This window comes from Rhinopithecus roxellana, chromosome 18 (genome assembly GCF_007565055.1).
Source record: "Rhinopithecus roxellana isolate Shanxi Qingling chromosome 18, ASM756505v1, whole genome shotgun sequence".
Taxonomy (NCBI): Eukaryota; Metazoa; Chordata; class Mammalia; order Primates; family Cercopithecidae; genus Rhinopithecus; species Rhinopithecus roxellana.
Window position 1 is genome coordinate 95,686,591 of NC_044566.1, and position 17,305 is coordinate 95,703,895.

Consider the following 17,305-nt stretch of genomic DNA (forward strand, 5'->3'; position numbering starts at 1 on the left):
AATTCAGCTGTGAATCCATCTGGTCCTGGACTTTTTTTGGTGGGTAGGCTATTAATTGTTGCCTCAATTTCAGAGCCTGCTATTGGTCTATTCAGGGATTCAACTTCTTCCTGGTTTAGCCTTGGGAGAGTGTAAGTGTCCAGGAAATTATCCATTTCTTCTAGATTTTCTAGTTGATTTGCGTAGAGGCGTTTATAGTATTCTCTGATGGTAGTTTGTATTTCTGTGGGGTCAGTGGTGATATCCCCTTTATCATTTTTTATTGCATCTATTTGATTCCTCTCTCTTTTTTTCTTTATTAGCCTTGCTAGCGGTCTGTCAATTTTGTTGATCTTTTCAAAAAACCAACTCCTGGATTCATTGATTTTTTGGAGGGTTTTTTGTGTCTCTATCTCCTTCAGTTCTGCTCTGATCTTAGTTATTTCTTGCCTTCTGCTAGCTTTTGAATGTGATTGCTCTTGCCTCTCTAGTTCTTTTAATTGTGATGTTAGAGTGTCAATTTTAGATCTTTCCTGCTTTCTCTTGTGGGCATTTAGTGCTATAAATTTCCCTCTACACACTGCTTTAAATGTGTCCCAGAGATTCTGGTATGTTGTATCTTTGTTCTCATTGGTTTCAAAGAACATCTTTATTTCCGCTTTCATTTCGTTATGTACCCAGTAGTCATTCAGGAGCAGGTTGTTCAGTTTCCATGTAGTTGAGCGGTTTTGATTGAGTTTCTTAGTCCTGAGTTCTAGTTTGATTGCACTGTGGTCTGAGAGACAGTTTGTTATAATTTCTGTTCTTTTACATTTGCTGAGGAGTACTTTACTTCCAATTATGTGGTCAATTTTGGAATAAGTGCGATGTGGTGCTGAGAAGAATGTATATTCTGTTGATTTGGGGTGGAGAGTTCTATAGATGTCTATTAGGTCCGCTTGGTGCAGAGATGAGTTCAATTCCTGGATATCCTTGTTAACTTTCTGTCTTGTTGATCTGTCTAATGTTGACAGCGGAGTGTTGAAGTCCCCCATTATTATTGTATGGGAGTCTAAGTCTCTTTGTAAGTCTCTAAGGACTTGCTTGATGAATCTGGGTGCTCCTGTATTGGGTGCATATATATTTAGGAGAGTTAGCTCTTCCTGTTGAATTGATCCCTTTACCATTATGTAATGGCCTTCTTTGTCTCTTTTGATCTTTGATGGTTTAAAGTCTGTTTTATCAGAGACTAGGATTGCAACCCCTGCTTTTTTTTGTTCTCCATTTGCTTGGTAGATCTTCCTCCATCCCTTTATTTTGAGCCTATGTATGTCTCTGCATGTGAGATGGGTCTCCTGAATACAGCAGACTGATGGGTCTTGACTCTTTATCCAGTTTGCCAGTCTGTGTCTTTTAATTGGAGCATTTAGTCCATTAACATTTAAGGTTAATATTGTTATGTGTGAACTTGATCCTGCCATTATGATATTAACTGGTTATTTTGCTCGTTAGTTGATGCAGTTTCTTCCTAGCCTCGATGGTCTTTACATTTTGCCAAGTTTTTGCGATGGCTGGTACCGGTTGTTCCTTTCCATGTTTAGGGCTTCCTTCAGGGTCTCTTGTAAGGCAGGCCTGGTGGTGACAAAATCTCTAAGCATTTGCTTATCTGTAAAGGATTTTATTTCTCCTTCACTTATGAAACTTAGTTTGGCTGGATATGAAATTCTGGGTTGAAAATTCTTTTCTTTAAGAACGTTGAATATTGGCCCCCACTCTCTTCTGGCTTGTAGAGTTTCTGCCGAGAGATCTGCTGTTAGTCTGATGGGCTTCCCTTTGTGGGTGACCCGACCTTTCTCTCTGGCTGCCCTTAAGATTTTTTCCTTCATTTCAACTTTGGTGAATCTGGCAATTATGTGTCTTGGAGTTGCTCTTCTGGAGGAGTATCTTTGTGGCGTTCTCTGTATTTCCTGAATTTGAATGTTGGCCTGCCCTACTAGGTTGGGGAAGTTCTCCTGGATGATATCCTGAAGAGTGTTTTCCAACTTGGTTCCATTTTCCCCCTCACTTTCAGGCACCCCAATCAGACGTAGATTTGGTCTTTTTACGTAATCCCATACTTCTTGCAGGCTTTGCTCATTTCTTTTTCTTCTTTTTTCTTTTGGTTTCTCTTCTCGCTTCATTTCATTCATTTGATCTTCAATCGCTGATACTCTTTCTTCCAGTTGATCGAGTCGGTTACTGAAGCTTGTGCATTTGTCACGTATTTCTCGTGTCATGGTTTTCATCTCTGTCATTTCGTTTATGATCTTCTCTGCATTAATGAGTCTAGCTGTCAATTCTTCCACTCTTTTCTCAAGATTTTTAGTTTCTTTGCGCTGGGTACGTAATTCCTCCTTTAGCTCTGATAAGTTTGATGGACTGAAGCCTTCTTCTCTCCTCTCGTCCAAGTCATTCTCTGACCAGCTTTGATCCGTTGCTGGTGATGGGCTGCGCTCCTTTGCAGGGGGAGATGCGCTCTTATTTTTTGAATTTCCAGCTTTTCTGCCCTGCTTCTTCCCCATCTTTGTGGTTTTATCTGTCTCTGGTCTTTGATGGTGGTGACGAACTGATGGGGTTTTGGTATAGGTGTCCTTCCTGTTTGATAGTTTTCCTTCTGACAGTCAGAAGGACTCTCTGTTGGTCTGTTGGAGATTGCTTGAGGTCCACTCCAGACCCTGTTTGCCTGGGTATCAGCAGCAGAGGTTGCCGAAGATAGAATATTGCTGAACAGCGAGTGTACCTGTCTGATTCTTCCTTTGGAAGTGTCCTCTCAGGGGTGTACTCCACCCTGTGAGGTGTGGGGTGTCAGACTGCCCCTAGTGGGGGATTTCTCCCAGCTAGGCTACTCAGGGGTCAGGGACACACCTGAGCAGGCAGTCTGTCCGTTCTCAGATCTCAACCTCCGCGTTGGGAGATCCGCGGCTCTCCCCAAAGCTGTCAGACAGAGTCGTTCGCGTCTGCACCGGCTCCCGCTACTTCCCCTGTTGGTCTTCAGCTGTGCGCTGTCCCCAGAGGTGGAGACTACAGAGACAGGCAGGCTTCCTTGAGCTGCTGTGAGCTCCACCCAGTTCGAGCTTCCCAGCGGCTTTGTTTACCTACTTAAGCCTCAGCAATGGCGGGCGCCCCTCCCCCAGCCTCGCTGCTGCCTTGCGGATAGATCGCGGCAGACTGCTGTGTTAGCAGTGAGGGAGGCTTCGTGGGCGTGGGACCCTCCCGGCCAGGTGTGGGATATATTCTCCTGGAATGCCTGTATGCTTACAGCGCAGTATTGGGGTGGGAGTTACCCGATTTTCCAGGTGTTGTGTGTCTCAGTTCCCCTGGCTAGGAAAACGGATCCCCTTCCCCCTTGCGCTTCCAGGTGAGGCGATGCCTCGCCCTGCTTCAGCTCTCGCTGGTCAGGCTGCAGCAGCTGACCAGCACCGATTGTCCGGCACTCCCTAGTGAGATGACCCCAGTACCTCAGTTGAAAATGCAGAAATCACCGGTCTTCTGTGTCGCTCGCGCTGGGAGTTGGAGACTGGAGTTGTTCCTATTCGGCCATCTTCGGACACGTTCTTTGGTCCTCTTATTCTTCTAGAGATTTTTGGCTTGGATCTACTTGAGGTGAGGACAAGGGTTTTGTTGACTGGAAGTGGGGCAAATCCTGCTCAGGTTGTATCAGAACTTACTGTCTGCAGAAGAAGCTGGTTACATGGTGGCCTGGTTCATAATGTCGCTGGGCCCTTGAGCCCCAAGGAAGGTGATGGAGGACAAACAATGTTTTTCTCTGCTACCTTGGAGGCCTGCATGTGCTCTTCTTCAAGACTCAAAGTGTGACTCGGTGTCATCATGGATTTTGATGTTCATTTCGGCTTTGTAAATTTCGTTAGTGAAATTTCCTCCCATAGCCTGGCAGTAGTAGGATGCCTGACAGTTCTGACAGTTTTTGTTTTCATTCTTTTTTTTTTGTCATTTCATTCTTTTGTGTGTGTGTGTGTCATGTATGTTTCAGTGTAAAGTTGAGAAAGGCTGGATCTTGAACTGTTATCCAGATGTCATCTTGGACCACAAATAAGCACATGATATTTTGAAGTTCCTTTTGGTGATTTCCTGTTACAATGAAAATAAGAAAATCTCGTGATATATTTCTTGCCTGTGATTATTTACAAAAGTCAGATGAGACTGAAGGGAAGTTGGAAGATTATCTGGGCCACTGTAACAGCAGCTCAAGAGAGAGGGACTCAGGACCAGGACTCAGGCCATCACAGTGGAAATGGAGAAGAGAGGATAGACATGAGAGTTGCCAAATGGGTGGAATACGTAGGGGTTTATTGTCGACTGGATATAGCTACTGAGAGGAAGGGAACATTTGCTGTATTACCCAGGTTTCTGACTTTGGTGACTGAGCAGATAGATGAAAATGTCACTCAAAAGGAAGGAAAATGTAAGAGTCAATATAAAGATTTTCACAAGGCTAATCATGGCTTTGTTTTGGGTATGTTGAGATGGGCGTGCCTGGGAGGTTTGTAGGTGCCTATATATGCAGTAAGAAGTAAACGCATGGCATTAGAGCTCAGTGGGTCTATCTGGCTTGGATTTGTTGTTAGGATGTTACTCTGCCAAAGAATTGAATGAATTTATGCCAAGGAACTGAACAAATTTCTCAAGAGTGTACCAGTAGAAAATGAAGATAAGAGGGCCAAGGTAAGAAGCTTAGAGACCACATGTTGTGTTGTGAGCAGAGAAAGAAGATAGCACCAAAAAATGAGAAGGAAAGGCCATGAGAATGAGACGGAGATAGAAGATGGTGACTGGTGACTGGTGAAGGGAGGGAGGGAGGAAGTGGCAGGAAAGAAGGAAGGAAGAAGGGAGAGTTCCTATTTAGGAATGGTTGAATGAGCTGGATTGACAAATGTTCACTCTCCATGTAGACATATGGAAATAGTGGATAAACTACAAATTTTACCAAATGCTTAGCAGAATTCTAAGGTATTCTCTCTGGTTTCCAGAATTGAGGAAGGAATTCAGCTAAAGTAGTGAACAGAAGTTGACACAGTTGCATATTACTATTTATCCCAAATAAGTGAATGGATTTCCCAAGGGTGAGCATATCAGATGTGAATATAAGGGAGTCAAGGATGTATATACTCAACTTCCAGGACAGGAAACACATCTTAGTAAGTGGGATTATGAAGCCCACTTAGGGACAGAGTCAAGTCTATAATTTCCCTGTTTAGTGGGGAGCCAGGACCAACAAATGGGCTATCTAGTCCGTGGCCCAGAAAAACTTCACTGACTGCCCTGAAAAAGAAGCTACATTTGCTCCATTTGCCCTGGACGCTGGGCAGGAATTGAATCTCCTGAATGTAGAACCCAGAGATGCCTTAGTAGACAGTGGTGCTGAGACAAGCTCAGAGGAAAAAATTCAAAGGACTGAGGAGACTTACCTGTATGGGAAAGACACTTTAAAACAGAATAGTGCAGTATTTCAGAAACTTTAAAATAAACATTTAAATTGTTCAAAGGGAGAAAATAAGGAGTAAGATTTCTAATTCAATAGTGGGACTTATTTTTGGGGAAAAGGAGCACACAGATTTATAAAAAGCATAAAGACATTTTAAAAAATGAAAGAGATAATAATTAAAATAAAGATCAAGATAGATTAAACAAGAGTGGATGCAGATGAAGAGAAAATTAGTGAAATGTAAAGTATATCTGATGAAACTATACAGAATGCATCACAGAGAGACAAAGAGAGGGAAAATATGAAAAGCAGAAAGAAGAGACTTGGGAACTACATGAGAAGAGTCAATATACAGCTAATAGACGTCTGGAAGGAGAAAATAAAGAGCCTGGTGGGAAGCAATAATAAAAAGAATGATTACAACGTTTTAAGAGTTAAACAAAAAAGAATCCTAAGTTGGAAAAGTCATGCAGAGCCCCCACCAAGAGAAATAAAAAAAAAAACTGCATCTAGAAACCTTATATTAAAATTGCAGAACATCTAAGATAAAGAGGAAAAAGTACAAAGCTAGAGGAGGGAAGAGAGATCATGTATAAAGGAACAAGCCAAATCAAGGGTTGACTTCTCCTGCACCATCTCTGTGATCATAGATATCAGAAGACAATGCAATATCTTCCAAATGCTGGGGGAAGCTAGATTGTATATCCACTTAAATGTCATTTAAGAAAAGGCAAACATTTTCTTACATTTCTAAGAAAGATTACTACCCACTGACCCTTCTAGCAGCAACTGCTAAGGGATTCACTTCAATTAAAAAATGAGAAATTTCCTTCCAGAAGGAAGGAGTAGGAAGCCCACACATATATAGAAAACTGATTTATGTCTGAAAGGGTATTGCAGACCAGTGGACAAAAGAAATACTATTCAATAAATGGTGCTAGGGCATTTCACTGTCCTCCAGGGAAAAGCAAAATGATATTGGATCCCTGCTGCACTTTATATACAAAAATCAATCCTTAGTGGAATAATTTGAAAGGCAAAATTGCTACAGAAGAAAAATATAAGAAGATATCTTTATGACCTTAGGGTAAAGAAGAATTTATTAAACCATAAATAAAAGGATTGATAAATTTGACAATGTTACAAGTAAAAAACAAAACAAACAGAACAAAAAACCTCTCCCCCAAAAAGACTGACATGTAGAACAATTTTCAGGAGAGAAAACTTAAATAACTTAAATTACAAAAACAGAGGCTTAACTATACCAGTAATCAGAGATATGTAAATTAAATGACCTGGCAAAAAGGTAAGTAGACTATATCAAACACTGTAGAGAATGTGGCATAAAAATCTGGAGATAGTATCTGGAGATAACTAATGTCCATTCACAGAAGTGAGTTAATATTTAAAGTAGTCACTAATCTAGACCATGTTAGGGCATCTTCATGCAGTGGAATGCTATACAGCAGTAAAAATGAATGAACATTAACTCTCGGGATGTGCCTGGATGATTCTCACACTCATAATGCTGAGTGAGTCAAGTAAGTTGCACAAGAATACATAATCTATGACATCATTCACATCAAATTTAAAATTCAAGCAATATTTCATGTGGTTTAAGGATACATAAGTAATAAGATTATGAGGAGAGGCTTGGGAATGGTATCGACCAAATTCAAGAGGGAGAGTTATCTGATCTGGAAGCATTCACAGAAAGTTTCAACTGTGTTGTGAATAGGTTGCTTATTAAGCTTGGGGGTAGGTAGATGGACGTTTGTTGCTGTATTCTCTATATCTTTTTACTTTATTTTATTTTTTTTTGAGATAGAGTCTCGTTTTCTCACCCAGGTTGCAGTGGCGTGCAACCTCTACCTCCTGGGTTCAAATGATTCTCCTGCCTCAGCCTCCCAAGTTGCTGGGATTACAGACACCGCCACTAGTCCTAGCTAATTTTTGAATTTTTAGTAGAGACAGGGTTTCACCATTTTGGCCAGGCTGGTCTCGAACTCCTGACCTCAAGTGATCTACCCGCCTCAGCCTCCCAAACTGCTGGGATTACAGGCGTGAGCTACTGCGCCTGGCCTCTATACCTTTATAGATCTTAAACATTGCATAACGCTTTTCCAAAATGAAAAGAGTAAACCAGAGATGAGGAAATGGAGAGGACTATTCTTTCCACCTTTTTTTTCAGTGGAAGGGAAGAAAAGAAGAGAATGATTTTTTTTTTTTTTTTTTTTTGAGACGGAGTCTCACTCTGTCGCCCGGGCTAGAGTGCAGTGGCCGGATCTCAGCTCACTGCAAGCTCCGCCTCCCGGGTTCACGCCATTCTCCTGCCTCAGCCTCCCGAGTAGCTGGGACTACAGGCGCCCGCCACCTCGCCCGGCTAGTTTTTTGTATTTTTTAGTAGAGACGGGGTTTCACTGTGTTAGCCAGAATGGTCTTGATCTCCTGACCTCGTGATCCGCCCGTCTCAGCCTCCCAAAGTGCTGGGATTACAGGCTTGAGCCACCGCGCCTGGCCGAGAATGATTTTTAAAATATTTCTTGACACCAAATGATTTGGAAGAATTTAACAGTTTGTACAATTTTGTAGGGAAACCAACATTCGAAGCTGTAGAATTATGTGCTTAAACTCAATATATTCATCTTAGTGAAATAATGTTTATTCTTTGGTCTGTACAAGCTGGAGATGATTTTTTTCTTCATATTCCTTATTATTCTCTAACTAATCTAGCTTTTTGAGAAGAATCAATAGTATACATATAGAAAAAGTATCAATGTGAAAAATAATGAGTCATTGAATCTATTTATAAGGAGTATTTTTCCAAAGAAGCTGAAATTTGATGATCTGAAGCTCTCCCACAATTTGTAGTCCAAAAGTAGATTGTTTGGAAAATGATAAAGAAGTCAAATACTTCTTTATTATTTTCAATTTCAGACACTAAACTGGATATCTTTACATATTTTCTTTCATGTCTCCACCATAAAACTTACAAAAACAAAAGAGCTCACCAACATCTATGTCTCTTTGGTGATGTTGCACATATATTTTTAAATGTGTGTTAACAGTTATATGCTTTCATTGTCTCCCCTTTAAAATTAAATCAATCTTTTTCTGACTAGGGAACAGTGTGTTCTGTACTAAAGGAAAACCCCTGCTTGGAACAAAGGTGTTGCTGAGTAGTTCTGCCAGAGACTTTCATTTCAAAGGCAGAATTTTATTTCACAGGAAATGTGAATCTGAAAGTATTTTACTAGTAATTAGCTTTTAAAATAGCAAGTGACTTCATGTTCTTCATTTATGCTTGGAAGCTGGATGTGGAATTTGTGGGGTTTTTTTCTGACTTGTGTGAAATTGTTAGGGACACGCCATATTCTAGCTAAGAAATAAAGATGTACCGAACTTGGCTTTCACCTGAGACATCACCCACTGCCTACAGAATAGTCCCGAGGAGATGGTACGCCCAGATATTAAGGGATATCAACTAAGTGTCCCGAGTTGGTGATGTTCCAAGCGGGGACCCCAGCTCCTTATACTTTCATCGTCATCTCCAGTGAAATTTTCACAGGATTCATCACCGTGATAGCACTCACTAAGTGTTCTATCTTATTGTCCTCATTTATAGATGGTAAAACTGAGACACAGATTTTTTTGTAGTAGTTTTGATTTTTAAAAATATTACATTAAAATATTCTTTTTCTCAAGTTCTGTGTGTGTTGGTGCTCCCTTAATTACTATACCTGAGACAGGTGACTAAGAGAGGTTAAGGGTCTGGCCAAAGACTCACAGTTAGTAAGTAGTGGGAGACAAGATTGGTGCCTAGGAAATCTGACCTCAAAGCCACTTCCCTTCCCATATTTGAAGACATTAAACTGGGACATTGCCGTGAGTGACTGATATAGACAGATTCTGTCACACCCTTGGCTGCTGTTATTGCTGGTCAGTTGGGGCTTAGATCTCTACCTCAGCCTTTCACCGATGCACATACTCAGTTTTACTAGGTAACACATAGTAGTTTTCTACAGTGATGATACCAATTTAAACACCAAACACTACATGAGAGTACCTTTTATTCAATGTTTAAATTTTTTACTGACCTGATATGTGTGAAATGGTACCTCTTTGTGGTTTGAAATTGCATTTCCCTGATTACTAATGGATAATTTTTCATGTTTTGGGGCCATTTATGTTTCCTCTTCTATGAAATGCCTGTTCATGTCTTTTGCTCATTTTTATATTGGGTTGTTTATCCCTTTTTAAATTGTTTCATAGGAGTCCTTAACATACTCAAATACTAATTTTTATCTCCTGTATGTGTATCAAGTATCCTCTCTTAGTTCATTTTCTCGTCCTCCTGTAGAACCCTTAAAGTAGAATTTCTTAATTTCAAAGGAATTGAATTTAGTAATTTTTCCCTAAGATTCTAAACTTGATAAAAACATTTCGTGTATCTTCCCCTCCCCCCAAGGTGGGAAATATAGTCTTATGCACTATCTTTTCAAAAATGTATCATTTTGCCCTTCACAATGAAACCTTCTGTCTAATTTGAATAGATGACTTTTATGAATGGTGGGAGGTAAGGGTCAACTTAAATTTTTTTAATCCATTACATGACCAAATTCCCCACTGGCATTTATTGCATAATTCCCCTGTCCCTACTGATCTTCAATGCCTGTCACTCTGTCATGAGCCAAGTTTTTTTTCTGTTTGTTTGTTTGTTTGTTTTAAGCATGGACTGTTTCTGGCTTTTCTGTTTTGTTCCACTGGTCTGCCTTGTCTAACACTATATCAGTTCCACACTGCCTTAGTTACTACAGTTTTAGAATTAGCTCTGGTAGGGGTTGGGAGAGCTCTTTACTTTATTCTCCTTCAGGAGTGTTTTGGCTGTTCCTAGTTCTTTGCTTTTCTGTATACATTTTAGAATCAGTTTTCCAGGTTCCATAAACAATGTTGTTACTATTTTGATTCAATTGTGTTAAAGCTATAGATTAATATGGGAAGATGTGACATCTTAATGATATGTTTTTTTCCCATTTATGCACATGGAATATCTCTGCTTATTAAGATCTTACAAAAAAGCTGAAAATTTTCTCGAAAAGCACTTAAACATATTTTGTCATATTAATTCCTATGTGTGTTATCTGACTCATAAAAACCTCATTTACAGCTTCCCAGTCTCTCTTTCCCTGTATGTTGTTGGATGGTCACAACAACTTTGGAAGTCACAAGTTGAATAGGATGGCATCTCCATCAGTGGGCCCACAAGTGACTTGGTGGAGTAGATCCCCATCTCTCACCTGTTTCCCATTAAATTAGCTTTACCTGCTAAGAAACAAATTCTTCTTTTGTTAAGCCACTGAGATGTATCTATTACAACAAATAAGATTATCTTAATTAATGCATATTGATTTTAATCTTGGAAATCTGATAAACACATTTATTAATCTTAATATTTACCTGTTGATTCTTTGATTATTTTCTGCATACAAAGTATATTATCTGGTAATAATGAGCTTTGCTTATTTTCTTTTCTATATTTTACACATTTTATTTCTTTTTCTTGTACTACAGTACTAGCTGATGTCTCCTGTACAATGTTGAGTAAAACCAACTATGGTGTACCATTTCCTTGGCCTTGATATTGAAGGGAGCTCTTTAACATTTTACCATTAGCTGCTGTTCTTGATGTAGGTATTTTGTATATAATTTTATAATAATATGAAAGTTTCCTTATTACTAGTTTGTAAAGAGATTTTATCATAAACGGATGTTATCTTACTTAATGATGTGTTTACATCTTTGGAAAGATGTTTTTTCTCCATGAAGTTGATAATGTGTTGATATATCTGTTTCACGAATTACATTGACTCATAACTTTACTGTCCTTGACTGGGTTGCAAATCAAATAAACAGCAATAGTTTATCTTTGTTTACAGTTTTGCTACTTTGTTCATCATGGAATGTTTTTGTATTAGTTTTGATTTTTAAAAATATTACATTTTTAAATCTCAAGTTCTGAGTTTGTTGGTGCTCTCTTAATTACTGTACCTGAGACAGGTGACTACATGCTGATCCAGCCGTGGAGACAGCTTGGTCCAGGCCAAGTCTTTCTCTTGGTCTCCTGTGCCTGTGGAGGCTCCGATGTACTGGAGCTGGGCAGATGCCACCAGGCAGAGGATAGATTTTGTCCTAGCTCTTGTTAAAGTGTTCTTGTTTTTTATTAATCCTCTGAGCATTTCTTCCTTTCTTGATAGCTCCAATGTGCCTTTAAAGAGACAGTTTTAATATTTTATCCAGCTGTCTTTGTTATTCTCCTCCAGAGGCTCGTTCAATGTATTTATCCCATTGTGCCTCCAAAAATGATACTCTGGAATGTTTATTACTGTGAGATATAAAAACCTGAGTTGTCTGCGGAGCCAAGTCAGCGCCTGATGGCTGGCACCTGGGTTACTTGATTCCACTGTGAGGCAACCAGACTGTCCCAGTTAACTTTACCAGGAGTAATGCTGAGAGGTCATCCTGCTTGGGAAATGGCACAAACACAGAAACTCATTTCAAATGGCCAACTTTTAAAAATTGGATTTGTTTTTCAAGGACAGCTAATGCCTTTATAATCCAGGCACAGTTCCAAGAGTTTTTATATGGTAACTCGCTAAATTCTCACAACCATCCTATGTGATAGATACCATTATTATCAGCTCCCTTTTTGCAGAGAAGGAAGACAGGACTGGAAGTTCGCTCACTTGCCTGTGGTCACATGGGCAGAAATTGGGCAGCCAGGATTTGAGCTAGTTTTGCTTCCAATTCTATGGTTGTAAACACTATAACTATTGCCTTTTAGGGTTGCAGAATGAACTGTGGTTTAGTGAGTGGTAGCACACACCAATGATCAACAAAGAGTTGTTGTATTAACCCAGTTTCCTGTCTCCTGCAGTGGCTCCTGTGAGTAGAACATGTAAAAGTTATAGTCCCTGTGTCCACAGCTAGCTATCAGCTCATGCCCTAAATAGGTTAATTGCCCTCTGTAAGGACTTTTACCAAAGTAAAACCACCTCATATGTCGTTTGCATTCAAAACATACTGATGACTCTTGAAGGAGTTGGGATTATCTGAACATTGATTATGTGTATGTGTTTCTTTAATTACTCCTTGCTTTCTTAAGGGAGACTTTTTATCAATAGTACCCATCAACTGTATTAATTCCCAAGTGTGCCCCACTTAAGCTTGCAAACAATATGTAACAACATAGACAAATCACTTCAGTTAGCTTTGAAATGGCTTTGATGGGTTGAGCAGACCATATTCTGGAGTTTTATATCCCTTGTGTTCTACAATTGAATTTAGTTCCAGGATTGTATTGAACAAATACAAACTTTCATCTTATATAATGATACCTAGCTTACATAGAATTAATTTGGTTATTTTATCTGGTTTCTTTTGAAAGAAGTATTGGCATAGGGCTCAGGAATGTAAAAGACTAAAAAGAATTGGACCAAGAGAAACATGAAAGTCATGACTTTCACTATTCCCCCCCCCTTTTTTTTTTTTTTTAAAAAAGCTATATTTCTCCTTAAAATGTGTGAAAATTTGCTACTTTTTGAAATCATAATAAAAATGTTTCAGCTTGGAATTCTTTCTTACCATTCTCCTTTTTCTTCTTTGTGATTAATTTAGTACTATCTTAGGCAAGATACATTTACAGGCAAATTTTTTCTTTATCAAAAAATCGAATTATGAATTGAAAATGTATTTCTTGCATCAGTTGAAAGAACATCAAGTGCTTCAGTAATGGAATTGACAAATGATGGATCTACCTATTGATAGTAGTTTGGATTCCCTGGGAAGTAATCTCTAAGGTGGGGACCAGTGGGCATGAAGTTTTTAGGGAAGACCCCTGGGACCAACCCATGTGGAAGGGAGGGCAGGAAGCACAGTGAGGCAGAAGGAGAAGCTGGGCTCTGTTGCAGTCTCAAAAGGCCTCAGCTGGCCCCATGGACACCCGAGGATGACTCTTCAGAGTTGCTCTGATTTGGGGCAAGGCTGTGGGCCTTCATCCTCTTCCTTCAACCAACTGGAAAAGGGGCATGCGCGGAGAGGGAGTGAGGCTTTGGATCAGGCATTTCTCTTTAGTTAATGCAATTCCGGAAGAACCGACTGCTGCAGCACTCCTGGACCCTGCAGAGTAAGTACTTCATTCTGCAGGAGGATCTGACAGCACACTGCAGCTCCACTCTGCTATTCACTTTTTTAGTTCTGGCTGTCTTGCAAAAGCCAATGTTCCCCCCTGTTTTTTGTGTACCACTCTCTTCTTTGAGCATAGACCCCCCATCCATTCTAATCACCCACCTGTGCATTTTTATTCCTGTTGCTTCTTAGGCTTCTCACTTTGTAAATTCTGTATTTACCATTCCTCTAGGTCCAGTTCAAGAGACTTCTCCAGGGAGACTTCCATCACATCTCCAGCTGTCACCAATTGCCCATGACATTCACTATTTAATAATTTGGAACTCATCACGAGATATCTCAATATATATCGTGTATTTTGTTTCCATCTGTATTTTTTTTCTTTCTCTAGATTATAGGAAGTGGGATGGTTTCAGATTGTTTACAATCTAATAAGGAAATAAGCCCTTTGTTTTTCATGTTGTCTAGCATTTTGTAATATACGCATTAGAGGCTCAAAAATACTTGTTATTAAGTGGATCTCTGCTTAGCTCCTTAGCCAAGAATGTAGAGTGTGTAGCAAATGTATTGAATCACTATTTTAATTTCATAGTTTTAGATTTTATTTATGCCTATCTCTGCTGACATCCCAGATTTACTAATCATTCACTTGACAAATATGAATTGAAGTCTGTTGTGTTCTGACACCGTTGTGAGCAAAGGGGATATGATGGTGATGTAGCTTGACTGTGTCCCCACCCAAATCTCATCTTGAATTGTAGCTCTCATAATTCCCACGTGGTCCGGGAGGGACCCAGTGGGAGATAATTGAATCATGGAGGCAGTTTCCCCAATACTGTTCTCATGGTAGTGAATAAGTCTCATGAGATCTGACGATTTTATAACGAGTTTTCCCTTTGCTTGGCTCTCATTCTGTCTTGCCTGCCACCATGTAAGATGTGCCTTTCACCTTCCATCATGATTGTGAGGCCTCCCCAGCCAAGTGGAACTGTGAGTCCATTAAACCTCTTCTTCTTTATAAATTACCCAGTCTTGGGTACATCTTTATCAGCAGCATGAGAACTGACTAATAAAGGTGGTGAACAAGACAAGGGACCTGCCATCATGGAGATTAAATTCCGATGAGAGGCAGATAATGCAACTGAAACAGAGATGAGCAAGATGGTTACACAATGTGATAGCTGCTATGGCAGCAATAAACATAGTGCAGAGATTAAATATGCCACTTGAGGTCTGGGACGAGGTGATATCACCTTCAGAAGAAAATGATTTTGCTATGACCCAAGAAAGAAGGCAAGCATTTCAGGCAGAAGGAAAGGAATTCAGGAGGCAGAAAGAACTCTGTGTCCTTTGAGAAATGCAGGAGTTCAGAGGGGTTAGACGGTAGTTTGCTCAGGGGAACATGGTAATGGATGAGGTTGGAGAAGGTGTCAGTCAGGGCAAAAGGGTTGAATTTTATCCTAAGAGCAGTGGGAAGTCAGAGAAGAGTGAAAGTTTATTGTCATTGCTACTTGTTTGTTTAAAATAGAGGACAGAGGCAGATCTGCCATGAAACTAATGAAGCTTAAGCTTCAGGACCTACCACTTGTGTGAGTCCTTTTAAGAAAATGGGAAGTGGCTCATGCCTATAATCCCAGCACTTTGGGAGGCTGAGGTGAGCAGATCATGAGGTTAGGAGATTGAGACCAGCCTGACCAACATGATAAAACCCCATCTCTACTACAAATACAAAAATTAGCCAGGTGTGGTGGTGCACTCCTGTAATCCCAGCTACTCAGGAGGCTGAGGCAGGAGAATCGCTTGAACCCCGGAGGCATAGGTTGCAGTGAACCGAGATGGTGCCACTGCACTCCAGCCTGGGCAACAGAGCAAGACTGTGTCTCAAAACAAACAAACAAACAAACAAAACAAACCTGGGAGGAACTGTGGCTTTCGTAGCTTTGTATGTGTTCAAGGTCATGGTTTTATAAAATTGGCAATTGTTTAGGATCACTCTCTTTTTACATACTGACATCCCTTCTATCACACTCCCTTTTGTGGAGTGACACTGGAGTGGCCATGGTCATTTTTGATATCTGGCTCCAAGGAAGTTGACTGGTATGCATCTAGCTCGGGCTTGGTGAAATGCAGTTATGTGGCTCATAGAGACATTTCTGTGTTTGGCTAATGTTGTTAGCCATCTCAGTATAGGTGCTGCTTACCCAGTATTACGACATGAAGGTGTAGTATGACCACTGGTTTTCATTGCAGTGTGAGTGTGTCTTACAGCACCCAGCCCTGGGAGTAAGCAGGTAGTGGAAAGGAAAAGGTTTAAGGTATATGTGGTGAATGCTAGTCCATGGAACATTCTAGTCATCAGATGCATACAATTCTAAGCAGAGGATTTATTCTTTTTTTATACTTATCTTTTAGGATAACAAAGCACAATTATAAATGCCAATTTTTTCCTTTTCAAATAAGAATTGTGTAAAATAGAACTTAGAATTCTTATGTTTGCATGATAAGCAGTGAGGATATGTGTGCGTATGTGTATATGTGAAGTTGCATGTTAAAATTATCAATACAAAAAATCTATATTAAAAAGCAAATTTCATCCAACCATACTACAAGTAAGACTGAATTACCTTTTTGTTATCTGTGTGGGAAATGATATTACAAGAAAGTGTCATGTGAGGTTGTAATCAAAGGCGATACAGTGAGAAATTTAAATAAAACATGTCATAGTAGTGTGTCCAATGGATAATTTATAAAAATGGCATATTGCTTTTCTATATATTTACTTTTGTATTTAACTTTATATTTATTTTGGGGTTCTTTTTTTTCTCTCTCTTTATGTCTCCATCCTACATACCACATGCATTTGAAAATTTTTTTTATTATTATTATTATTATTATACTTTAAGCTCTAGGGTACATGTGCATAACGTGCAGGTTTGTTACATATGTATACTTGTGCCATGTTGGTGTGCTGCACCCATCAACTCGTCAGCACCCATCAACTCGTCATTTACATCAGCTATAACTCCCAATGCAATCCCTCCCCCCTCCCCCCTCCCCCTCCCCGTGATAGGCCCCGGTGTGTGATGTTCCCCTTCCCGAGTCCAAGTGATCTCATTGTTCAGTTCCCACCTATGAGTGAGAACATGTGGTGTTTGGTTTTCTGTTCTTGTGATAGTTTGCTGAGAATGATGGTTTCCAGCTGCATCCATGTCCCTACAAAGGACACAAACTCATCCTTTTTTATGGCTGCATAGTATTCCATGGTGTATATGTGCCATATTTTCTTAATCCAGTCTGTCACTGATGGACATTTGGGTTGATTCCAAGTCTTTGCTATTGTGAATAGTGCCGCAATAAACATACGTGTGCATGTGTCTTTATAGCAGCATGATTTATGATTCTTTGGGTATATACCCAGTAATGGGATGGCTGGGTCATATGGTACATCTAGTTCTAGATCCTTGAGGAATCACCATACTGTTTTGCATAATGATTGAACTAGTTTACAGTCCCACCAACAGTGTAAAAGTGTTCCTATTTCTCCACATCCTCTTCATCACCTATTGTTTCCTGACTTTTTAATGATTGCCATTCTAACTGGTGTGAGATGGTATCTCACTGTGGTTTTCATTTGCATTTCTCTGACGGCCAGTGATGATGAGCATTTTTTCATGTGTCTGT

The 17,305-nt window shown here is 39.8% G+C and overlaps 1 long non-coding RNA gene across 1 annotated transcript in view; it reads left to right on the forward strand.

Annotated features, from left to right (window-relative positions):
• Window positions 1-13,947, forward strand: part of LOC115894580 — a 34,950-nt gene extending 21,003 nt beyond the window's left edge. The window contains exon 3 of the long non-coding RNA XR_004054709.1: window positions 13,857-13,947. This is a non-coding gene — a long non-coding RNA (uncharacterized LOC115894580). The remainder of the gene's footprint in view (window positions 1-13,856) is intronic.
• Window positions 13,948-17,305: the final 3,358 nt, after the last annotated feature.